The 23,647-nt window shown below is 44.7% G+C and overlaps 1 long non-coding RNA gene across 1 annotated transcript; it reads right to left on the reverse strand.

Moving 5' to 3' along the window:
• Positions 1-325: 325 nt before the first annotated feature.
• On the reverse strand, positions 326-21,889 carry LOC142591058 (uncharacterized). The gene is made up of 3 exons (XR_012830325.1): positions 21,818-21,889; positions 15,966-16,077; positions 326-529 (listed from the first exon to the last, which is right to left on the reverse strand). It is a non-coding gene; the product is annotated as an uncharacterized LOC142591058 (long non-coding RNA).
• Between the last annotated feature and the right edge of the window lie 1,758 nt (positions 21,890-23,647).

A 23,647-nucleotide genomic window follows, 5' to 3' on the forward strand; every position in this document is an offset into this window, starting at 1 on the left:
TCCCTAAAAAGTGTTTATTTATAGCTGATGGCTATCAAGTTCTCAATATTTTTTCGGTCTACTCATATATTTCAGGTTTGCAAGACAGTTTGTAGCGATTTCTGAGTAGTGATCAGTACTTCGCATTCCTGTCATTTCTAGCCAAAAATTTCTTTTTAAATATACTCTGGTTGGAGATACTCATATTTGATCACTGGAATCGTAGTGACGCCACCATAGATTACCTAAGTGTACACGCCGAAGCTATGGCACATTTATTGCAGAGCAGCTTGTGATGAAATAATGGAGCCGCGTTGAATCACAAAAGTAACTTTTATTCATGCACTTCTCGTTGACGCAATTCTTTAAACCACCCCCGAACTGTGGCGGAGTAATAGCCATATGCACGGATATTTCGGCCTTTTGGAGAAATATGCCACCATATAGGGAAATTGATTGCCTTCACACAAAACATATGATGCAGCAATCCGGGTAGTATCCGTCTGGTCCTTGAGGTCTGCAGTCATACGTGCCGTTAGCCGGAGGGCACCTGCACATTGTAACATACAAAGGTTAGTGAGTTATGCTCACATCATCTATAGCGGCCCCAGCTTTGTGAAATGAAAGCTGACGACTTGTGAAAGCAAAGTTAAACATTGGCATATTGCATGATAGGCTGTTTTGAGCTGTCTTAAATACGTACGACTTCCGCAACCAGGGACTCAAATTCTAAAGCGAAGCTTTCTTTGCCTCTTCTTTGGACTTTCCCACTGCTTCTGCTGCCTGGTACACCGGGTGGCTGGAGGGGGGCGGGGGTGGGGGGCTCAAAGACGCAATTTAACGCTAGCAATTCGTTTGTACTTTTCCACCGCGTCGAATGTGCGCAATGCCCTCTGGAGCTCCCTGCGCGTCACCAAATTAGCCTCTTGACAGCTGTAACTATCTGCCGCCCACCACGAACACTTTGCATAAATTCAAGCGTTTACCTTTCTACTAACGTGCTCGCCCAGAGGGAAGCTAGATAAAATGGTAGAGAGTAAAGGGGAGAGGAGGAAGAGAACGGGTGGAACGATGCAGTCGCGAAACAAGGGGATAACAAGCTTTCTACTCTACGCGCAATGTTCCCATACAAAGGTAGGGGGGAGGGAGGGGGGAGGTAGGGATAATGTGAGCTGAGAAGACACGGAAACAGCACTATTATACAGTGCGATCATTTTTAAGTTTTTATGAAATTTTTAAATATAGCCCGTTGCAGATAACATAGCTCGAGTCACTGAGCTGGTCGAGTATATTGAGAGAGGGGGATATTACTTGCACGAGAAACCGAAACACACATTGAGCTAAGGAATAAAAATTAACAAATTACTTGTGAAATGATTACTTTACGGCCCATATTGCAATTAAGGAGTTTAAGCTGTTTATATTGCAAGGCCTCTCTATAAGAAATTATTTTCCAGCATGACGCCAACTTGGAGATATGTGCCATCATACTTGCCGTAAAAGTGCACATTTCTGCACTTACTTTTTTAACAGAACGCTCTTTTATGCATTGAAGCACGAAAGTAAGTGGAACGCCCCTGTATTATGTTCCACACTTTTGGAAATAATATATCAGAACTGTTGTAATCGTGTAAATTCTTATGAAGTCGATACGTCTTGCGTGCTCACAGGCTAGAATCGGTAAGTTGCAACATGTGCCGTTAAGTAAATAAATAATAAGATAAGTATGGAATTTATTTTATTGAGTTAAATATGCTTTTTAATTTCTCGTCAGAGTAAGGAGCGCATCTTCAAATATTCGAGCTCAAGGACAATAATATTGGTATTTGCCACAGGTAATCCCTAAATATTCGATAAAACTTCATAATTATCACTCTGCGGACAGGATAGTGGTTGTGGGAAAACGGGATAAATTGAAGTTCAAGGTACGCTACGGTGCGTTTATGTTTTTTTTCTGTAAAATGAACACCATACAGATATGTCAGGATCAGAACTCACGCAGGGTGTGCAGAAGTACAGTCGCAATAAACGACACCGTGGGGCCTAGGCAACACTGCGGAAGCCGTCCCACGTCAAATGGACACTTCCGTGTCATCTGCGGTAGCTTTTTGGCTACGGCATTGCTGGATGTCTCGGGTTTGATGCCTACCGCGGCAGCCGCATTTCTAAGTGCGCGAATTAAAAAAAAACACTCCTAATCTGAGATTTAGTGACCCACGGTCATCACCAGCATCGTGATGATTGTGGGTCACTGTGTCAAGAATATCACGATCTCAAAATGAATCCGGAGTCCGTCACAATTGCACGCCTCATATACGTCACATCGCACGTCTCTTGACCGCTATAGTTATCCGTGACACCCTGCAAGAGCATTGCAGAAACTGCAGTGCTTACCTTTCTACTCGCCGAGAGAAAGAGAAGCAAATAGAACTGTGAAGATTAGGTAAGTAGAGGAGGGAAAGAATGGGTAGAACCGACGGCAGTTGCGAGAGGAGTGAAAACCACCATGGGCACTTCTGGCTCGCAATTCCCATACAGTGGTGGGGCAGATGGCGGAGGGAAAAAGTGACTTGGGAAGGCAAGGAAATGGCACTTCTATGGACATGACAGTGGTTGCGGGCAAACAAAAGGTACGATGTCGTACGTACCTGCTATTTCTGAATAATGAACGCTACGCGAATTTGTCAAGCGGACAGCTGATGTAGGCTGTGCCGGCCCAAAGTCACATTAAAGCACCATGGGGTCTACATAAGACTACGGAAGTGGTAGGACGTTAAATCGACACTTACGTGCCCTCCGTGGCACCTTCGTGGCTATAGCCTTGCTCTAGGTTGCGAGTTCTCACTCTACCAAGTCAGCCGCATTTCTAGAGGAGCGATATACAAAAACACTCGTGTGCTTACATTTAGATGCACATTAAAGAGCCCCAGGGTGTGCACCACTGCGGCGTGCCCCATAATCGGATTGTGTTTTTGCACGTATGCCCCGTAATTCAATTAAATTTATAACGTATGCTATAATGCGACACGCCATTTGACGCAATGACAATGCTTAACTGGCTCCGAGGTTATGAACAACGGCGCTCAACAATGATGTAAGCAAACAGGTCTCCCTTAGTTGTCTGTGCACCTCCACGGCAAAGATTAGTCGTACACGCCCACTGTTAACATAAGCTCGGCGCTCTCGTATTGGACTAAATGTTGAATAAATTAAACGCTCGCCGTCAGCATCAACGCTAATTATTGTCCACCAAATCAAACAACACAGGAAAATTTGTTTGCATTGATTGACAGAGAGCGTGCGATCCGCATAATTTTATCTTCGTTAGGTAACCATTCTCTTCCTCGAAGAGATCACAAGCTATTTACTCTGCAATTAACACGGCGTGGCAATCTGCACCTTTTCTCCTGTTACAAATTCTGCCATGCTATAATAATTTTCTTTATTATTGAAAAGCTATCCCCGTATACTGATTGATATGTGCTGTCAGTCTTCTTCCTCTAATATTTGCAGGCAGGGTGGCCTATACTCCCAGCATGACTCTGAATTTTCTTACTCTCTCTATTTCTTTCTGTCGTCAGTTGAATGTTGACCGCCTTAACTTTTATAGCGGATGAAACTCATACGGCGATTATTTTAGCTCAAATGTTGCGATAGCATATGCAGTAACAACCAACTGGCAAAGCGTGACACTAGCCGCCACAAAAAATTAGACGGCTTTTTGGTGCTTCAGGTGATTCAGCACAATTTTAAATGGCACTATAGATGTATGAGTTCAATTACGATGACTGAGAGCCAGGACACATAGCAAAGCACATTTAAGGTCGTCTGGAGCAACAAAAACACCACGAAACCTTTCACTAAGACGTTTGATTTGTGACAACATATTCAACTTGTATGGCGCATGCTGCGAGATCTTCGATTTCCCTGTCACAAAAGCGACGCACAGCACATTTGAGCCGTCAACAACACAGCATACAGCTTTATGTAGAGGATGAGTAATGCACGACGTTGTTGGGCGATGCTGTCATCACCATTCCTGCCCTGAGGAGCCTAGTTTCTATTACTCCAACCTCGGAAAATGTCTAATGGCTTTTATTAAGGAAATTGAAAGTCGTGTAGTGGTGTCTGCGTGCTCGACATACCGTACCCTAAATGGTGTACTGATTACAATGTCCGAATAGAAAGAACCGTTGATAGCTTCTGGTCTAATAATATTTATCACATCAAAATAATACGTTAAACCTGAACAGTGGAACAATGCTGGTCTTTACAACTGAGCTTAAACATATCTACTGCACATCAGGTTTTATTGTCCGTTCGTTCTCTAAAATTCTGTCATGATTATCAAGAACATGAGAGCTGTGACCATTACGGTGATGCCATGGCCACCATTCAGAGAAGTCGTTCAGATATTCGCTGCTTTTCTTGCATTTGTGGGACAGTGAGCCAAAGGTACATCAAAAAAACAAACTCATCCAGCATTTGTAATGAAGGTAAGGCAGGTAATGCAACAATGAGTTTGCGAATTTTCTGTATTCTATCCAACACGTAGAGTCTTCTAGAAGATTTAGTTTTAGTTTGGCTTTCTTGAGCACGGAGTCAGAGCAGATATTCTAAATCTGATGGATGTCCACCGTAGACACAGGAGGCAGATACTTATACAAGACGGTGAAGGATTGTCACTTCTAAAATCATTAAGCCCAAGTGAAAACAGGGGTCAGGGCTTCGTACCGTCATAACTCGAGCCACAAGGGCATAGCTGTTGCGCCCTTTCTAGTAGTCATTTCGACGACATGGAGCTACACTAGTGTGGTTAGGAATACATATTGATTCAGACTCTAAATAATTATATCAATTGCCAATTCAGTATCACCACATTTTAGGTTCGGGAAAACCTAAAATGATCTTAAATGAAAAATCTACATGCATCATCATTGTTAAATTTCACAATGATGACGCTATTGTAAGAATCGCGTCAACATTGCAATGTCACTGTCATGATCTCATGGTGATTTCAAAGTCGTCATTTTTTCGATGCGATGCCATTGTCGTTATACTTTGCTGATCACGCAGTCGTCTCAATTCAACATTTTCGAATCCCGTTGTCATCATGGCATCATCGACAGGCCATTGTAGTGTTACATTCGCCGTCATTCGATTGTCGGCATACAATTATCTTCATATCCGTGTAATCATTTTAAACTTGTGGTCATTCCCTCATCGTCTTACCACCGGCATCAATATCAGCATCTGCACCCCGTTCTGTTCTTTTTTAGTTATGCTTGCGATGTCGAGGAGGGATTAGGCACTTATTGTCGCGGGTGCCCTCCAACACTATTCAAGGGTGAGTCAGTGCTTGTACGGCGTCCTCTCTCATTTCCAGTAATTTGTTGCGATTTTTCAGAATATGTAGGACAAGGCCTAACTGCGCACTTTTTTAATGTACCGAGTTTTTATATCTTAATGGGAGTTATGCAGGGACAGCGGTGTAGGCAGAATAGGTGCTTTGATGGACGCGAGCGCTCACAGCGTTTGTGCCAAACATCGCCGCGGAATGCAGCACACGTCTTGGCGACCTTTGGCTCGGCCTTTCTGCAGGGCCTTCATTTGGTGCATTCTCGTCATGCGCGTCGTTTCTTGCGTTTATTCAGAAATCTCGTTTTTGAAATCAGTTTTAGTCTCTGTAAAAAAAATCTGCTCACTTATCGTGGCTATTTCGTGAATGTTCACATAGATCGTTGCCTCATCGAGCTCTGTTTAGGCCTGCGTGGTCATACTGAGTGAGTGAGTGGGTGAAAACGTTTGAGTCTTTCAAGAGTTTTGCGGTTACGAGGTCTACATTGTCTTCATCTTCTTGGCGCTGGCGACTTGAGACTTCTCTTCAGCTAGGGTGGGCCCCTCTTTCAAGGCTCCACTGAGTCGTGCTGCATCGCTCGCGTGCTGTACTAGGGCCCTTTGGGCCGTGAGCTCGCTGCTCGTGAGCCGACTCTCCCATTGCTCCGCACTCGGGTGTTCGTGTTCGTGGAATGCTTTGTTGCGTTCGCACTCCGAGGTGATGTGGTAGAGTGTAGGTTTGGCACCGCACCAAGGGCAGGTGGCCCTGTATTGTGTCGGAAACATCTTATTGAGCACGTGTAAGTTGGGAAAGTAGTTTGTTTGTAGTCTGCGCCAGCTGGTCGCTTCCTGCTTTTTGAGGTCTTTGTGTGGTGGCGGATATCTAATTATAGTTCCTCTATGTAAGTTCAGGGTCTCTGCGTATCCCCCCTCGCAAGCCTGTAGGTGGGTCTCCGGGGCATTCGACCGCCCAGCTCGGAACGCTTGGCCTCGAGCTAGGCTGTCTGCCCTTTCGTTCCCCCCTATGCCTACGTGACCCGGGACCCAGATTAGTTTGTGCCTGGGCTTTTCCTTCTCGGCGGAGGTGGCTCCGCTGAGTATTCTGAGGGAAGTTTTGCTGATTCTGCCTCTGATGTAGTTCCTGCACACCTCTTTTGAGTCCGTCAGTATGTTGAGAGATCGACCTGTTCTATAACCTTCCGCTGCCGCCAGCGCTGCGGCAATCTCCTCGGCCTCCGCTGAGCCAGCGACCTTTGCCGTGGCATACGTGATCGGGTTTCCTTCCTTGTTAACCACTACCGTCGCGGCCACGCGTTCTCTTCCGTTTGGATATACGGCGGCGTCCGTGTATACTGTATTGTCCAGCTGGGCTAGCGTTCTCTCAACGTATTGGGCCCTAGCTTTTCGCCTGTTTTCGTGTAGGTTGAGATCCATATTTTTTGGCAGTGGTCCCACATAAATGGCTTTCCTGAGATGGTCCAGTGCGTCCGCGTATCTGTCTGTCAGTCCTCTCGTATCCCGACCCAACCTCCTCAGGAGCGCTCGTCCCGTAGGGGTGCCTCTGAGTCTCGCGGTTTGCGTACCCAGCAGAGCCTCGGCGAGCTCGCTGAAGGTGTTGCTGATGCCCAGCTGGAGCAACTTCTCGTTCGACGTGTTTCTCGGAAGACGCAGAGCCGTCTTGTACGCCTTCCTGAGGATGGTGTCTGCTTGCTATCTTTCTGCCTTGGTCGTCACGTGGTACGGCAGGGAGTACGTGACTCGGCTGACAATTAGGCTGTTGACTAGCTTGAGAGTGTCTTCTTTCATTCCGTATCTCTTTTGGGATACCCTATTGATCATGCGGCCCACCTCTCCCGCCGCCTTGCTCAGCAGGCCAATGGTGTGGCTGCACTTCCGGCTGCCTTGTAGCCACATGCCCAGGATCCTAATCATGTTCTCCGGGATGTTGTGTCCCTCGAGGGTCACCTCCAGTGTCGGTTGCGTTGGGTTCTTGCCGACCCTGAGGAGCTCCGACTTTTCCGTGCAGCATCGCAGTCCCCTTTCTCTGGTGTAGTTTTCCACGCAAGTCGCCGCTTCCTGCACTTTTTCTTGCTTCTCTCCGAGGGATCCTTGGGTGACGCAGATCGTGACGTCGTCGGCGTATATCGCGTGCTGGATGCCTCGGATCTCTTTATGTTTTCTTGCCAGGCCAATCATTGCCACGTTGAAGAGGACAGGCGATAGGACGGATCCTTGGGGTGTGCCCTTGCACGGCGTGGGGAAGACGTTGCTTCTCAGCTCGCCCAGCTCCACCGTCGCCGTTCTGTTGCTCAGGAAGTCCCTGACGTAATCGTGCACTCTCTTCCCGTAGTTGGTGTTGTTGATGCCCTCCATGATGGCCGCGTGGCTCACGTTGTCGAAGGCCCCATTTATGTCGAGGGCCATGACGACGTTTTCCCCCATTTTCGGCATCGTCTCGAGCACTTCCTCCTTGAGTTGGAGCAGCACGTCTTGCGTTGAGAGGTTGGCTCTGAAACAGTACAGGCTGTCCGGGTACCATCACTCGTTTTCCAAGTGCGACTGGATTCTCTTCGTGATCACTTTCTCGTACAGCTGGCCCAGGCACGACGTTTGGGATATCGGCCTGAGATTTTCTATTTGGAGTTTCTTCCCTGGCTTCTGAGTCATTACGACGACGGCTTGTTTCCACTCCGCCGGAACTCTTCCTTCTTGCCAGAACTTGTTGAGGTAGGCCGTCAGTTGGTCGATGGCCTCGTCGCCGACATTTCTGATTAGCGAGTTCCGGATTTTGTCCGCCCCCGCCGCCGTGTTCTGGGTGGCCGATCTTATCGCCTCGACGACCTCTTCTCTCATGATGGGTCGGTCCGTGGTAGGGTTTTCTTCGCCGCGGTATTCTTCCTTGTAGCTCTCGACCTGGTCTTTGCCGTAGCATTTGACCCGGATTTCCTCAAGGAGTTGTTCGTCCGTACCTTCGTACTGGTGGACTAGCCTCTGTATCGACTTGCTACCTTCGGATTTGTTTTTTCTCGGGTCCATGAGGGCCTTGAGGATCTGCCACGTTCTGGCCGTACTGAGGGTGCCGTTTAGCGAATTGCTAAATTGCTGCCACCCCTGTCTGGCCAGCCGCGTCGCGTACTCCTCCGATTTCTTGGTGATGTCCGCAATTTTCTTTTTTAGCTTTCTGTTGAGTTTCTGTCTCTTCCACCTCTTGGCGAGCCCTCGTCTCGCCTCCCATAGCCTGAGGAGCCGCTTGTCCACCTGCGGCGTCTGTTCCGTCCTGTCTGCTTCCTTCGTGTATAGGTCTTGGATTCGCCTGAGTTGTTGGTTCCACTCTTCCGCCGAAACGATGCTGCCTTCGAGCTGCTGACAGTATTTCTTAATCTTGAATGTCAGCGAGTGTGTGCCTTATTGGTGAAGGACGTAAGAGCAAGAATTATTAACGCGAGTGCGTTAAGGGCCCGTTAAGAGAGCGTTAAAAACCCGATGTCGGCGTCGAACGTCACGTGGCGGAAAATCATTCCAGACGAAACCACCCAGGCCCTTCGCGTGTCGCAGAGAAGTTACTGAACTGACTTAATTCCTCAAAGTAAGATGCGACAGAAAAATTTTACTATAGAACCTAAACACAACCCTCAGACAGGATGGCGTTGGATTGTAATTTGAAGACAACAAGAAACATAATTCTGTTACGAGGAATCTCAAAGACGAAGCGCTTTTCCAGCATTTCTGCCATTATTAAAGCAGCTATGACAGCTATCGCCACCGAGGTTCGGGCGCACGTGCATGCGCATATCTCAGAGGCCATAAAGTGGTGCGCCAGGTTTCTTGCAAACACCTCCAGGTGGCACTCGTCTCCGTCGCATCGCGGCCCACGCAGGAGGCCGCGTTTATACTAGAAAAACTCGCCTTCGTGCATAACATTCGCTGCCTGCGTTTGCGGCTAAACATTCCGGTTACATAAGCAGCAGTTGCAGGGAAGCGTGAGAAACAGTTATGGATCTTGGACTGCTATCGCATGCCACACTTAAAGGCGAACATTAGGCGTCTTCGCCAGATTTTTTGTGTACTTTGGAAAAAAATTATTTCCCCACTGAAAAGCTTCTTGATCATCGTCATCAGCCTGTTTTATGTCCACTTCAGACGAGGGTCCCTCTCTGCGAGCTCCAATTACCCCTGTACTGCGCCAACCGATTGCAACTAGCACCCGCGAATTTTCTCATTTCATCGCTCCGCCTAGTGTTCTGTCGTCCTCGATTGCGTTTCCCTTCTCTTGGTACCCATTCTGTGACCCTAATGGGGTGACGGTTATCTAACCGGCGCATTACATGACCAGGCCAGCTCAATTTTTCTCTCTTGATTTCAATTAGAATATCGTCTATACACGTGGGCTCTCCGATCCAAACAGCTCTCTCTCTGCGTATTAACGTTATGCCTATCAATCTTCGTTCCACTGTTCTTCGCGCGGTCCTTAACTTGTTCTCAAGCTCATTTGTCAGTCTCCAAGTCTCTGCCCCCTGTGTAAGCACTGGTACAATTTACTGATTGTACACCTTCCTTTTCAATATTAAGGGCAAGCTCCAGTCAGGAGCTGGCAATGTCTGCCATATACAACACATTTTTATTCTACTGTGAATTACCTTCTCATGATCAGGGTTCCCTGTGATAATTTGACCTAGATAAACGTACTGCTTCACACACTCTAGAGGCGGACTGGCGATCCTGAACTCTTGTTCCTTTGCCCGGCTATTTATCACTATCTTTGCCTTCTGCATATTAATCTTCAATCCCACTCTTACACTCTCTCCGTTAAGGTCCTTAATCATTTGTAGCAACTCGTCTAGATTGTTGCTGAACAGAACAATATCATCTGCAAACTAAAGGTTGCTGAGATATTCGCCGTCGACATTTACTCCTAAGCCTTCCCAGTTTAATAGCTTGAATACTTCTTCGAAGCACGCAGTGAATAGCATTGGAGAGATTGTGTCTGCCTGTCATACCCTTTTCTTTATAGGCATCTTCCTGTTTTTCTTGTGTAGAATAAATGCAGCAGTAGAACCTCTGTAGATATTTTCCAACGTATTTACGTAAGCGTTCTGTAATTCTTGATTACGTGATGCCGCTATGAGTGCTGGTATGTCAACTAAATCAACTGCCTTTTCGTCATCTATGAAAGCCATATAGAGAATCTTATTGTACTCTGCGGATTTCTCGATATATTAATTAATGACATGGATGTGATCCATTGTATAGTATCCCTTCCTGAAGCCAGCCTGTCATCTCGGTTAACTAAAGTCCAGTGTTGCCCACATTCTATTGAAGATTATTTTGGCAAATATTTTATATAATACTGGGAGTAAGATAACGGACCTATATTTTCAATTCTGTAACGTCTATCTTTTTCGGGATTAGTATATTTTTGCAGTTTTCCGGTTTTCTGGGACCCTTGCCGTCGATAGACATTCGTATAAAGAGCCACCGGTTTTCCAAGCATTATATCTCCTCCATCTTTGATTAAATCGACTGGTATTCCATCTTCTCCTGCCGCTCTTCCTAGATTCATATCTTGCAAGGCCCTTCTGACCTCATCGCTTGTTAGAGAAGGAGTTTCTGTATCTTGTTCATTGCTGTTTCTTATTGAGGTATCCTGTCTCCTCTGGGTACTGTACTGGTCAGTACAGAATTCTTCCGCTGCCTTTACTATATCATCGAGATTGCTGATGATATTAGGCTGCTTGTGTTTTAGTGCATACATATTGATTTGTCCTATGCCAAGTTTCTTTCTCACTGATTTTAGGCTGCCTCTTTTTTAAGGCTTCTTCAATTTTTCTCACGTTATAGTTGCTAATATCGCTTATTTTTGTCTTGTTGATCAGTTTTGACACTTCCACGAATTCTGTCTTGTCTCTTGACCTGGACGATTTCATTTTTTGTTGTTTCTTTATTAGGTACTTTGTTACTTGGGAGAGCTTGCCTACTGGTTGCCTTGGTGCCTTGCCTCCCACTTTAATTGCTACCTCTGAATCCAACGTAGTAACGCTTTTATTCATTAGCTCTACGTCATTGTCGTCTCCCTATTCTAAGGCTGCATATTTCTTTGCAAGTACCAGCCTGAGTTGGTAGCTTTTACCTTTATTGCCTCTAGGTTGCCCTGTTCCTTCTTGACCAATTTTGCTCTTTCACTCTTCAAATTGAGCTGAATCCTAGCCCTCAATATCAAATGATCACTGCACTTTGCCCTATTTATCACTTCTACATCCTGCACTATACTGGGATCAGCAAGAAGCTTGAAGTCAATTTCATTTCGTGTTTCACCATTGGGGCTTTCCCAGGTCCATTTTCTGTTGCTAAGTTTCCTGAAGAATGCGTTCATTTTTCGAAGCTCATTCCTTTTTGCGAATCTTACCAGCATCTCTCCTCTAGCGTTCCTAGAATTGACGCTGTAGTTGCCAATTGCTTGTTCATCAGGCTGCTTTTTCCCCACTTTTGCATTGAAGTCGGCCAATACCACTGTATACTGAATACTTAAATGCCTAATGCCACTTTATTGTCTTGAAGCATTTCAACTTATGCAACTGTACTACTTTACGAGGAAGGCAGTCACGTCGCACTCGTTTGAATGAGTGCAGATATTCAAGGATACGTTGGAAAAAAGAAAATGTTTAAATCGCATACCATACCACAATGCAGGAATCTTAATGTTTAAAGCGCAGTCTATGTCGCGAAAGAGTACTTCAGTAGGGCTCAGTAAGGTAAGAATCATTTACCGACCAGCCTCGCACACGAAGTCTGCGTGCCGTCTGCTTGTGAAGATGACATACGTCACCTCGGTGGGAATGTTGGCTGGAGACGGAGGAATCGAACAAGAACTTACAAGTGTGTGAGCACCATGGGCGCTATAACGTCAAAGTATTGAAAACTATTATATTCATATTCTGCAATCAGCACGCCGCGATTGGTCAAATACTCTTTTGTACCACCTCCACTTCACCTGTATGTCTCGTGGCGTCACGAAAACTGAGATAGCTCCTCACCTGATATGACGTGTACACGCTAATTAGGCATGATTTGACCAAACAAAAAAAAATCGTTATTTCTGATTCGACGCTTTTCGCCGTTAGCCTTTGGTTATTAGTCAAAAGTTTTCGGGCTGCACCCACTTCACCTGCCTGTCACGCGACGTCACAAAACCGCGAAAAACACACCGCGTCAAAGGGTCGTGTACGCTTTAAAGATGCATTAATATGCCGAACAAAACTGAATTTTCTTCTGAACAGCCGCAGACTGCACAATTCCGAAAGGAATAAAAGATGGCTGCAGCCGGTCGCTCAGGCACTGGCTACCCGCAGCGGCCGGAAAACATGTGTTTATTTGCATATACTAAATCTTCTTGCGTGTCCGTGTAACGTTTTCGATTTTTAAACACTTTCAGCGCGTTTACAACCTCGTTCTGCCAACACTTCTTTCCTGAGGATACCTTTTAGCGTCGTTATCAAGGTTCCGTTGCATGCCGCCGCGATTGTCGACGAGCCACCTCAAGCGAAGTAAGAGAAAGCGGACCGATCTCAGACGTCGGCGACATCCTTTTCATCCGGTTAACTATTTTCAGTGCAGTGGCTCGGCCCCATCTAATCCCTCTCCACTTGAGCGGGTTGCTCGCCTCTTGTAAGCGAATTAGAGAAGAGAAGCTGCTCAGTGTAGGCAATGTTGTTCGTTAGCAAGCAAAATTGACCTCCTATGAACGAGGATAGTGTTTGTTTGGTTTGTCCAGACAATACTGCGGGTGCCCGCCCGATGCTTGCGTCGGTGGTTACGCAAGTCTCACGTTAGGTGAATGGAATAGAAACGTATTGGAATAGTTCTAAGTTACAAGGCCTCATGTTCCATAAGAGCACGTAACGAATTGATAGCTCGTTACTGAAACGCAAGCATCAGTTTCCCATATATACCCTAGCCACACCAACGAAGCGACAGGCCACCAAAACAGGTTTAAGCCACTAGCAGCACCAAACGTTTGTTTGGATTCCCACTCTCACTGCGGCAGAGCGCCATCGAAGGAAATTTCTTCGCACACATTTAGAGTGTCTACGTGGTGCATCGTTAGGTATCAGACTGATATTATTTTTTTCTATTTGGCAGACGTTTCTTCGAAATCTTTATAGTCTTTATCCCAGTTGTTTAAGCTTATTATAGGGTATGGGAACCGAAGAATAGGCTTAGAAGCGTGAATGTTTCTCAGTGTGCATTTATTGAGGCAAGTTGGTGTAATAGTTGCTAATGTATTTGGAGAAATATCTTAATGCCAGCTCATCCACCGAAGTAAATTCAATTCAAATGCACAATAAAGCTCCTTCTGTAAACATATACAATTGCTTAAAACGCATTAACAAGCTGCTTAGTAAATCTTTATAATTGGCAGAAATACTAAGAGGGCTAGAAGCATGCTGTAAAATACCATCGGGAATATAACAGCACCTGTTTACTCCTCAGGAGAACGAGGTTAGAAATACTTATATCAAATACAGACACAAGAAAAAGAAAGACGAAGGCGCAAGATAACAGAACCTCAAGGCTAAAAAAAGCAATGACAGTAGAAATGAGCCTCAGCCTTAGAAAAAGAAAAAAACTTTTTAACGAAAAACATTCTAAAAATCGGAAAAATAATGTGCGAAGCCTTAGAGAAATGGAGAAAAACGTACCAGTCAAGATAATCAGGCAAGATATCTCTTGTCTATAGACTGGTTATCAGCGATTCATGTTTTAAAGATAACAATTTCGACAAAACAATATTTCTGCGAAGATGATTCAGAAACAAATCGCGATGTGGCCGCCAAGAAGGAATAATCAAGAACAACAGGGATTCGCCATTTTCTTGTTTTGTTTCTTCGTAAGCAATCATTTTCTAGTATTCAACTTCGTCAAAACTGCCCCATCACGCCTGGTAACTAGAGTCGCACCTGCTAACGTTGCTCGTGCGTTGTACGCCATGTTTACAGCCCTTTTACGTAGTTCGCCGCAAGTGCCCCGCATAGCTTTCACACATATCGACAACTGGAATGCTACGCGCTGATCAGCAACACAGCGACAATATGCAAAAAATAGTATTTCATGAATCGATTGCTCATAATATTGATTACCTTTTACGCTTTTTTATAATGGGTGCCCTCTATGCTCGCTGTATTAGTGCACTTGTCTGATGCGCATTAGTTACTATACTAGGATAATGCCTGCGAACTTGTAGAAGGAAAAGATAAAACGAGAAGGAGACCTAGATAAAGCGACAGGAAGGGAGCTGGACTAACAACTGGTTAGTCCAGTGACCTTCCTGTTCCATTGCCAATGCCTGCTTCTGGTTTTTTAGCATAATTCAACTTTGCAGTATATCAACTGCCGCCCAACACGCCACTCATATGAACCTTAGTTGCAAAATCAATTATGCACCCACTTGGGATGCTTTCGGGACATTGCTATAAGGTGCTGGGATGCATGCGCTACCAACACTGGCAATCCCGCTCGGCTTGCGCGCGTCGCATATGTCATGTCACGTGGTCTCCGCTAGATGCCATGGCTGATGGCTTGGTGGCTGATGGGTTGATTTGCACCATGTTGCCGCGCACCCAGTGTTGGACGTCAGGTGACCTGCGGTGTTGTTGTGGTGATCCTAACGGAAACTTTGAAGGAAGCGGCAGCACAGGGCATTCACTGAAGGAAATGCCCGTCCACTGGCGGTGACGGTCGCTCTTAATCACGCCACCGTTGTGACAGTCTCTCCTGTGACACTCTGACTGCTTGTACGAACGAGCGGTGCACGGAGCGTTGAACTACTGAACAGTGAACATCCCGGCAAAAAGAAATTCGAGGAGTCGGCCACACAGTAAAGAGTACGTGAAGTGAAAAATACGGCAAAACGGTGTGCCGCTACATTCCTTCAATGGTAATTGCAGTAGCGTGGACAATCGTCATAAGGTTAGCTCTACAAGAATTTCTAATTAGTAAGCAATTATTTACTAAAATTGTGCATAAACAGACGTGCACTTTTCCATTTATTAGCGCAATGCTTTGATATTAGTGTCAGCGTCTTGCCTTTCAGGGGATCGGTAATTTTTATTCATTTTTTTAATGAATGCTTGTGTATAAAGGTTGGTCGTAAACGGGCCGGCTAGAACAAACAGCCAAACCAATTAGATGGAATAAGAAAAGAAAATGCAACTAAATGTCGGAATGCGGTAACGCGGAGCTCACGTGAAGTTCACGTTAAGTAATGTCACTTCAGATTATAGAGCTGTCAGTTGCCGTTCACTTCAATCTCAAAGAAACAATCAGAAGCTCGATTATTAGAGCCTCGGGGCTCGGTGCGCGCTTTTTGAAATAAAAAAAATTTGCTGGAAAATGAAATTATTTAGTTTTACTTGCCATAACGGCGATATGAGTATGAGGCACGCGGTAGTGGTATAATTTTGACTCTTTAGAATCTCTTGCCGTTTAGCCAACGCAGTGCACACGGCCGTCATTGCATTTCGCCCCCTCAAAATGCGGCAGCCCTGGCCGGAACTTGACCCCGTTTCGTAGGGCTTAGCAGCACACTGCCAATGTCACTATACCAGCATGGTTTGTAATGTAATAATTATCAGTGAGGCAAACAATATACTTACTGATGAAGTATGAGTTGCGAATCCCGTGTACATTCTGCGTTTTCGCAATTTCTCTTACTCATAAACAGAGTACGCGGTGGAAGCCATTCGTCTTTGTATAGGCATCCATCTTCTGTGGGAGAGAAAGTGATAGCATCAATAAACATTCAAGTATCAGCATTGCCTGCAGGAAAGTCGCTCTACCCATCATTATAAGAACGCTGCACCCGAGATTCCCATTACTAAATCTCATATGCCTAAAATTCTGTATAATCAATTATTCAGCACGAAGGCATTAACGGAAACTATCCCATTCTTCGATATTATCGAATATAAGATACGTGTGTGACATGTCATTTCGTTGATGATAATTTATTATGCAATTGATGTTGTTAAAAAGAAGCTTTAGCTCGGGCCCAACTCCGACGTTGCCTATTAAAATACATGTAAAACGCCAAAAGGCTTTCCTGGGATAACCCCTGGACCGTTCTCAATGAAAATTGATGCATTTGAGAGAAAAAACTAAATTCTAGTGACTGTTGGAAGCGGAATTTATATTTAGGGCCTGAATTTTTTCAACAAAATTAAAAAAAAATGAAAGTTCGAAAAATATAGAATGCCTAAGTCCAAAATTGAACAGCTCTCCGTCAAGAGCACATCTAGCGGTTCTGTAAATGATATCCATTCGATCATTCAAAGCGGGCAAATTCGATATGTCAACTTACATATTACGTGAATTTGTTACGTAGTGTACAAAGGTTATGCAAGAGCTGTATTCGCACATTATCATTTTTTTAATTCACATGTAACATAACAATTTTGTTTGCTTTAGAAGTGCTAAGAGATGCAATTCACGGAATAGGCATATAATTTTTATTGCTCAGTTGCACCGTTCTAAACTTGATACTTTGCTGAAAATTTGTGATTGTGCGAATTTTTAGTAAAAACTTGACAAACAAAATCAGAAACTCAAAACCAGCTTTAACTACATTTTGGGCTTTTCTTTTAAATGCAACAAATCTCGTCAACATTGGTGCAGTGGTTGCCGAGAAAGACGCGTTGTCCTTTTACGTGTAATAAGACTGGAGCACCTCAGCTAAATCCCCTTTACTTTGCAAAAAGACGTTATTATGCGCCGCGCCTTGGAGGAGACAGAGCCGGCGTTAGACATAAAATAATTAGGTCTTTGTTAATATATATCCATTCAACACAATTTTAGAAGTTGGATGTGCCGCTAATTTCGGTGACCAATCAAAGAATCGACATTCCAGAAACCTAGATTTCAGAAGGGCCACTCGTTATCTAAACCAGCGCTCTGCAAACGTGCCAACTGGCCGAGAAGAAACATTACCGGACGCGGTGGTGTATACCGACAAAAAAGCATATTTCCTTATATTTTATTTGGTTCCTTGCGTGTTTAGGTTGTATGGGATTAGATCAAGGTTACATGGCTACCACTAGCGCCTCTGTTTGCACTATTAGAAATGCAGCATGATGGAGTGCATGGAAATAGAAATCACTTGCCGATAGAAAACGTCACAGCTGGCAGCGTGCTGAGTGAAGTTATCTGAAATGGCAGGCTCGATAAAACGATGCCCTGACATTAACATTAGGTCCAAGTATTTTCCTCTACAATACCGCGACTTTAGGAATCTGTACTACTATTTGATGCAGATATTGTATTTTCTACGTTTATCATCACGTGTTAGTAAAGAGTGCTAACTTTATAAAAAAATTAAGACAGACGGTAAGGGTGGCAACAAAGTATATGGCCATCGCATTCCGTCAAAAAGGAAAAGAAAATAAGGAAACGACCTAGCGCTCAACCTGTCGTTTCTAACTCGCCCTCCTAAGTATTTTTTTCCTGATGACGCAACAATATATTAATTAGTCCTTTCCATACACGCCTATTTGTTGAGAAGCAGAAGAGAACGGAGACATATGGAAAGCGACCGTGCCAACTCCATTTTATCGTGTAAGTGATTATTATTTCAGAGTTTCTGACTATTATAGGTTTAAACGCCTATCGCGCTGAATAAGACATTTTGCAACATGCGCAAGTGTACAAATAATTTGATGTATTCGTGAAAGCACAACACACTTATGCGAATATGAAAAAAAACTAACATATATGACACACGTCGAAGCTGTATAAAGGAGTTCCTTGTGACCGGTTATGGCAGTGTTAAAAATATTTGCAATACATTCCAAGCACTCCAATAAATCCGGTGAATTTTCTTGGCTATACAATAGCTGTTTCAATTACTTCCCTATTTCGAAACATAGTAAGTGTATGATCTCCGTTATATTTAATACATGTGCGTGTGTAATGCGCCCACTCGACCAAAGCAGGGGTCTGGTTGTGTGTTCCGATGTTCTCACATGGATGCATTGCTCGGTGCTTTTAACGATACCACAGAAAGATGTGTGTCGTCTCGCGTTCCTATTGATCAGAGTTCCGGTGCGATTCCTTTAGTGCAACTCCCGCTAACGCCTTAGCTGTAGAGTAATAAACACAGTTGCAAATAAATACAGCAACTGTGTCAGTCATTTTTGAAGCTTGTCATCTTGCGCAGGACAATAAAACAATTGTCGATTAGAGCTATACCATACTTTATTAAATGGTAATATTTTAACTATTCAGTTATTTGATTCTTTCGCAGGAAGACGGGCGTAGGGTCCATAATATTTCAATATAAGCCAAAATATATGGTGTTTAGAAAGAGTTTGAATGCCGGATCTATGAAGCAGTCCTAAGCTACTTATCACCAGCCTAGTTTTTGTCAACTCCATAGCAAAGCCTTTCTTAGGGATGTCAAATTCACGCTCTCTTGTGCGTACTAATGCCATTGCATGCCTGCAAATTTACTACATTTATTCACACCAGAACCGTCATCACTTGCATTTTGCTTTATTGCGACGCATCGGCAATTCTAATGGGGTATATCGTGAGTGGCTACATGCATTACATAGCCTACCGCACTCGATTTCTTCCTTTCATTGTCATCATGACTACGGATGCCCCCCTGTCTTGTATAGCCAATAACGCAGTATTCTTTCTCATCTTGTTACCTCTATAAGATTTGTTGCATGACTCGTGGCGCGGTCGTTAGCTGCTTTTCAAGCTCATGCTATTTCACTTCAATGCTCATACCCGATACATGACGCCTCACCATTAACAACTACTCGTGTAGTACTATTAGCATAGGGCATTTTGCACCTTCGTAAATTAGCCATACCTTATTAATATTTAAAGGATGGTGACATGGCGTTCACAAGATACTTGACCCATGGGATTTGCAAGATCAAGTTGCAACAAAACAACCCAATCAGCAAGGGGGTCGCACCATTCGAAAATTGTTCCAACAACATGGGTATTTGTATGCATTGAACGCCTTTGATACCACCCGTTTTACGCGGTATGTCTAGCAGTTGCACGACACTTTCCAGACGCGTCACTGAAACCTACGTTTAAATTTTGTTATCGGTAGGGTGAAGCCTGTTGGATGATAAGACCCCACCGACCTTCGGCGACCAACGTCTTCAATTGGTGGCATCAGTACAGTATACGACGAAGTGAATGAAGGCAGTACGTTCTGTACATGATACGCTTCAGCCAAACTTGAAACAATGCCTGATGTAGACAGTTCTTGAATAGCTTGTACGAAAGCAACCACTTATCCCAGAAAGGTCCGGAGCCTTTGTGCATGCGTAGTCAGCTATTGAAGTTTCCATTTCGCGGTTGCGAATTGGCTTTTCAAAGCGTTCTTTCAGGTCGTTTGCAAGGTTTGACATAAATGCCAAAAATTCACTGTTTTATTCCTAATTTATCAGTCTAAGGCTACCTAAAGGTCCATAAAATTATGCACAAATTCTCGCAGTATTGTATTAAAACTGCATGCCAGCTCGTTGTTGTAAGGTATTTTGTTGACTTCCTTTTGACAAGCATACCTCCCACCCTGCGACATTGCACGCTGTAGGTAATTTCCGCAAACCACATTTTTTTTAGTTCTCACTCTTATCCTTCCGACGATGTACATCAGGCAGTCAATGTGCTCTAGCTGGTGCTTAATATCTCCTATGTTGTCTGTGAGCATTTCAGGCATAAGATAATCTATCGCTGTCGGATAATGTAGCTATTATAAAAACTCCGTTTCCTTCTTATGTTGCTGTGCGCATGTGTGCTGCCTTTTTCTAACGCGTTCATTGTAACACACATTTTAAAATTCTCGCATCGCTGACCTTAACTTCCTGAGTAATCCGCAAGTAGTGATTTGAGTTCGTCAGTTCTGCACCTTACAAAACATTAGTCGCCCAACAGTTCCCACCTGAATCTTTAGAGAACGCAGCCGAAGTGCAGTTTTTTGTTTGGTTGAAAAATTGCTGCTAAAAACAATGGCCAAATAACTGAAACGGCTTATCAACTTTATGAGCAACTATTGGAAGAAGCTCAACCAAAACATAAGTCGTACCAAGTCTGGCATTGTTTCCACCTTGTAAATATGTAAGACTAGTCTTGAATTCAATACGTAAACAGGGCCATTGTCTTCTAAACTCTACTTCGTCAAATAGTTCTTCACCAGCACTGCGCTCTTGTCATATATAGTGTCTTGTCATAAGTGAGTCAGCCAGCCGCGGGACCTCAACAATTGAAATCACCCTGAACGGTGAACATTTTTTCAGAATTGTTGAACTTCCAAGGCCTTTCGAAAAAGTCACACAATCCGTTTCAGCATTCGGTGAATAGATGCATACTGTTCCCCAAAGATTATTCGAAAAGAGAACAAATCTACTGCCAACGATGCACCACAACTGCATACAAAAAGAACTCCTGACATTACAACAGAACAACCAACACATGCACAAAGTATCCACCATACGATCTGCCTATTCCTCAGATTCGACATTTGTCTTTTGCACCACAACTTAATCGAAATCTCTTTCACGCAAAAGACCCTTGAACTGACATAGGCGTTATCACGCCCCTGTATCTTTCTTGTTGTGCCTGGCTATACCAAGGGAAATATTAATTTGAACCGCCATTGCTTCAAACAGAGAAAATTTGGAATCAGTTGGTAGCCCTCGATGTTGTACGGCTGCAGGCTTGGTATTTGCAATTCCATTTACACGCAGGTTGGTCACCTGCGATGGCTCTGCAGAGTTGTTTAGCACCCTAAATGCACGGATCACTGCACTAATTGAAACTGCACCATGATACACCCTACCTGGCAAGTCGTGGGACATCTATGAAATTGGAACGTATATCTATAGTTTTGGCACATACCACTTGTCGGACGGGAGGTTCGGTTGCGGTTTGAACGCTGGTGACATTGGTATTCTAGTCAGCTTTACAGTTGCATGTGGTTTCCTACCTTTCCTTGCAACTGGCCTTTATTTCCCGCCTGCCGCTTCCACCAGAGGGCGCTTAATGGTGTAGGAATTGGCTGTATCTTCCATGAACTCCAGCGAGCCTTTCCACAGATTCTTAATCTTCATAGCAATCTACCCAATTCCTCATAACATTCTACGTTCGTAGAGATGCAGATGTCATTAAAGCCACGTCGAGTTGCGATTGGTACAGTCCGTTCTGCCTTCAAATCGTAGGTACGAGAGCCTGACAGTGGCATCTCTAGAGGATCTTTGCCTTCCATCTGTGCTAAGGTCTCCACAGCGTGATTCTCATTCAGACCACACCGCGCAGCCTGCAGGACCAGGTGAACTACATTATGTACGCACGCACTGCCGCTCTTCATTATCTAATCAGTGGCAAGTTCAGAATCGTGAAACACGGAACTCGCGTGTGATATAGCCCTTGTGGTGGCATCTCATGCGATATGGTGATCTACCCGGTTCGACCACCAGGGTTAACTCACGAACAATTTTCATCTGATGCGACAGGCCGTCCAGCTACAAGTCAGGATTCTTCTTCAACGTTAATAGCCAAGCAGTGGATCCTTTGTGAGCCACAGCGTGAAAAAGCCACCGCTCTTTGCTAATCTGCGTAACCTTCACTTAAGTAACAAAGGCCAGTCACTCATGTCGATGACAGCACATCTCTGGTCTTTCGCTTTCGCCTCAACTAAATTTTCTTTCTTCGTTGCAACATCAGCTTTTGAAAATGTCACGGCCCATACATCACTCCGTTGGTACGCAACCAACGCAATTACCTCTGGGAGCATCGACAAGCAACAAAGGGTGTCTGACATTTTCGACGAGATATGGCCTTGCACGAACGTGCGCACACGTAGAAACACAGTACTATCCACAAAACTCCTGGATGGAAGGGTAGACAAGGTAACCTGGTACTGATCAGTGCCAAAGCCGTTCTTCCCGCGGGTAAGCACAGCCGGTAAAGGCGTTCCAACGGATCTCGTTAACACATTTCTACTCTCTTCGGTGTCCGGAGTGGATAACTAGGTCACAATAGCACACCTGCCGAAACCGACTAGCGCATCGAGAGGTTTCTCGTGTGCGTCACATCCCAGATTACTGCGTTTTCTCGTGGAAACTCGCGCTTTCAGATGGTGTTACCCTACACCCCTCCGCCGTCTTGTGAACGGGCCCACATTCCGCAATATTATCCTCGTATCAATTAAAACTGTGCAGAAACTGTTTCACCTGCTGCATTGTAAACTGTGCCGTCTTCATGATAATTTATATCATCATCACTGTTTATTTCCCGGAGCAAAATGCTCTAGTAATTTTAACACGCACCACATCACGGAAACAAATGTATGTACGAGTGTATAACACTAATTATAGCTCAGGTGAGAAATCATGTATCTCTCGCTTACGTTCTTTGAGTACCTACGCATAGAACTCAACAATCGAGAAGTCGTATAAATTTGTATCAAACTGCGCCGTAGCAATCACACCGTGGTCGTCACCAAATTGTCATGGCCATCGTCATCGTCGTGATACCATCGTCACGCAGACGTAGGCTTTCGTCAGACGCACATTTACTAAATTCAAAGACGCACTTAGGTTCATCCGTAATCGAACTGCGAATCTCCAAACAGTGCTGCGTAACCAGCTACCTGAAAATGCTTCGCAAAACATCTATTCACACAGTGGGTGGAATCTCTGCAACTTGTTGCGAGTTTTCTTTTTAAATGCTTTTACAGGAGGCAACAATTAAGGTTTCATAGTAATGAACAGCTTTCCTGTAAGTTGCCACGTTATGCGGAGGGAAGAAGACGACGTTTTCGAACGCACATGTGCGAGCGCGTCGGCTCCCATTTCTACAAACCTTTTGGACCAGATTTCTTGCCTCAACCCACAGGAACTGTGCATCACTCGACGCAGTTTACTCCAAGGAACCGGCGGCTACCGAAATCTTACCGGTGGGTGGATTTTTGGACTTTTCCGAGACTTTTCCACCACACGCCACGTTGGCGCGCAGCTACGCCTAACGTGCCAAACCATACGGAGCGGTCGGGCAGGCGTCGAGCCTAGGCCTAACGCGTTGTCCAGCTAGAAAATGGCCTCCAACCCCAATACCTCGGTTGTAGAAGGCATGGAAATCAATCCGGAGGAAGCGGAGTGCTCAGGCTGGATCGAAGTCGTAAACAAGAAGAAGAAACTTGCCGAGCGGTGTGATCCTAACGCGCCCACGTCAGCGAAAGGAAGCGGTAATGGCGGCGCCCGCAATGGCACACCACAGAAGGTATTGCGACGAGTTGTGGATGCTTCCAGAATCGCGA

Source organism: Dermacentor variabilis, chromosome 8 (assembly GCF_050947875.1).
Source record: "Dermacentor variabilis isolate Ectoservices chromosome 8, ASM5094787v1, whole genome shotgun sequence".
In the NCBI taxonomy this organism is placed as follows: domain Eukaryota; kingdom Metazoa; phylum Arthropoda; class Arachnida; order Ixodida; family Ixodidae; genus Dermacentor; species Dermacentor variabilis.